The following is a 2,132-nucleotide window of genomic DNA, read 5'->3' on the forward strand; positions in this document are numbered from 1 at the left end:
TCAGGTGGCTGTGCAGACTGACGCCTCTGCGCTCTCAGTGGGGATGCAGCACTCAACATGGACAGCTTCCCCTGACGGAATCACCTCAGCCCTGTAGGTGGCAGCCTGTTCAAGCAAATATAATCAGATGTATCTACTAGCCACCAGTAATACTGTACACCTGGTGGATCTGATCCAGGGGTGTCTGCAGTCTTACTGTATAGTGTTATTCATTTGTTAAAATGGCACCATCTAGCAAAGGATAATTGTATTGGTTTTGTTTTGACCTTCACTTGTCTAGTGGCCTTTATTAAAGGGAGACAAGGTTGTTAGTGCTGTTTCATTTGCGGAGGGGAATCCGCGTCTTATAGGCATGCTGCAACGCCATGACGCAATTCACACTCTCCTGCTGCAACACAATAAAATATGTATCACCAGAGTGCCGACGATGGGATGCTTCTTTGGGTGTAAATATCAGTTAAATGGTGAAGAGGGGAGGGGGGTGTGGCATTGACCATCACCCATTCACCAAAACAATTCACGCCCAGCGCTCGTGCATTTGTGGCGTAAAAAGCCGCGCCGGGGATCAGGTTTGGTCACTGACAGTCTGTCAGGTCTGCTCTTGGACTCTCGCTGGGTGCACAGGCCAGTCAGCCCGTCGGCAGCCCGCCGTGCTCCTTCCCTCCACAGGCTCCGGGCTGCACGCGTAACCCTCATCGCATTACGCAGATTCGAAGCCTGGATGCAGAGCGAACCAAAACCAATGGCCTGCACATGAAGATGCGATAACTACGATACGATTTAAGGTGCGTTTGCTTTTTTTTTTTTTTTGTCGATTTGATTTGCGTATCAGCTGTTAGGTCCATGGGTGTATTACAGTTCAAGACATAAACCAGCGAGCTAAAGCCATGATGTGAAGAGGACAAAGGGGCGGATGGAGCCACAGAAGCCGTAGCTTTAAATATTTTGGTTTATTAGTGTTAATAACAGAAAAGCACGAAGAGCAACCACATGGAACAAAGCTGTCAGGATGCTACAGTATGACCCACTGTACTTCCCTGTTAAAGCACATTTTTGTGGCTGTTTTAGATTTAAAATCCTCCCAGTGTTTGGATCATGTTGTCTGCCACAGCTGTGTGGACTCATGTAGGTCTAGGTAGGCAGCTGATGCATCTGTGGGGCAACTGTGGCTCATTATCTATATAGCCTGCTGTAAACTGTACAGAGCTACCCAATCCTCTCCTCTCTTCTTGGCCCCCTTCCAGTAGCAGGCCACAGCATCATAGCCACACAAGGCATCGATCACCTAGACTTTCATCTCTGTGTCACCTAATCACACCAAATCTCCTCTTTATTCCAGGGATAGATCACTGAAGGCCTGTATAACATTGCTTATCAGATAATTTAAAGGAAGTTTGTGCCCAGTGTCCTCGTGAACTGTTTTCTTAAGGAGCTGTAATGTGACTTCTTATACAGGTGTGTATGGACCTGTTTTTTTTTCCGTTTATCATCTACCACTCGTCCACCCTTATATTCCACTCAAATGTGAAGTTGTGGCAGTTTCATGCAAGACACCATTTCACAACATTAGAATAAGATGTTATTTATACATAACATCTTGTTAATTCACAGTGAAACAACTGAGGCTGGTCTGAAAGTAGATGGTAACAGTTGTGCGTTACCCATTAAACAAATGTATCTCTCTGTCGCTGTTTTTTTAGGCATGTTAGCGCCTTGAGTGCAGGTTGTGTTGAAAGCGATTGAATGCCTTTAAAATCTCAAGGTAAGACTTCTCTTCCGCTTTGACCTTGTGTGTGTGTGTGTGTGTGTGTGTGTGTGTGTGTGTGTGTGTGTGTGTGTGTGTGTGTATGTGTGTGGAAGTGCTGGAATTGATCCATGGTCTTGAACATCCTCTTCATCTCCACTGAAAGCAAAGATGTATGTTTGAATACATTTTCACATGCTGCATTTATGACTTTTTTATACAAACATCTGTGTCCCACACTGAGGTGTGGTTGTAAATGAAGGGGGGTTTGTGTCAGCAAGTCTAAAGGGAATACCCTTTTAATTAGACAAATTGCTATGAGGGTAAAAGAAACACGGTGGCAGCTGAACCATCTGAATAAGCTATTGGTTGTGGCTAAAAAGGGGTT

General features: G+C 45.1%; 1 protein-coding gene across 2 annotated transcripts in view; it reads left to right on the forward strand.

Annotated features, from left to right (window-relative positions):
• The first annotated feature begins 204 nt into the window (after positions 1-204).
• The window catches only part of tex2 (testis expressed 2), a 29,007-nt gene continuing 27,079 nt past the window's right edge, over positions 205-2,132 (forward strand). The window contains exon 1 of one of the 2 annotated variants that reach the window (XM_078268976.1): positions 205-785. The gene's annotated coding sequence lies outside the window, so the exon portion shown is untranslated. The remainder of the gene's footprint in view (positions 786-2,132) is intronic. The other variant, XM_078268977.1, reaches the window with a different exon arrangement.

The sequence above is a fragment of the Sander vitreus genome, chromosome 15, assembly GCF_031162955.1.
Source record: "Sander vitreus isolate 19-12246 chromosome 15, sanVit1, whole genome shotgun sequence".
Classification (NCBI taxonomy): domain Eukaryota; kingdom Metazoa; phylum Chordata; class Actinopteri; order Perciformes; family Percidae; genus Sander; species Sander vitreus.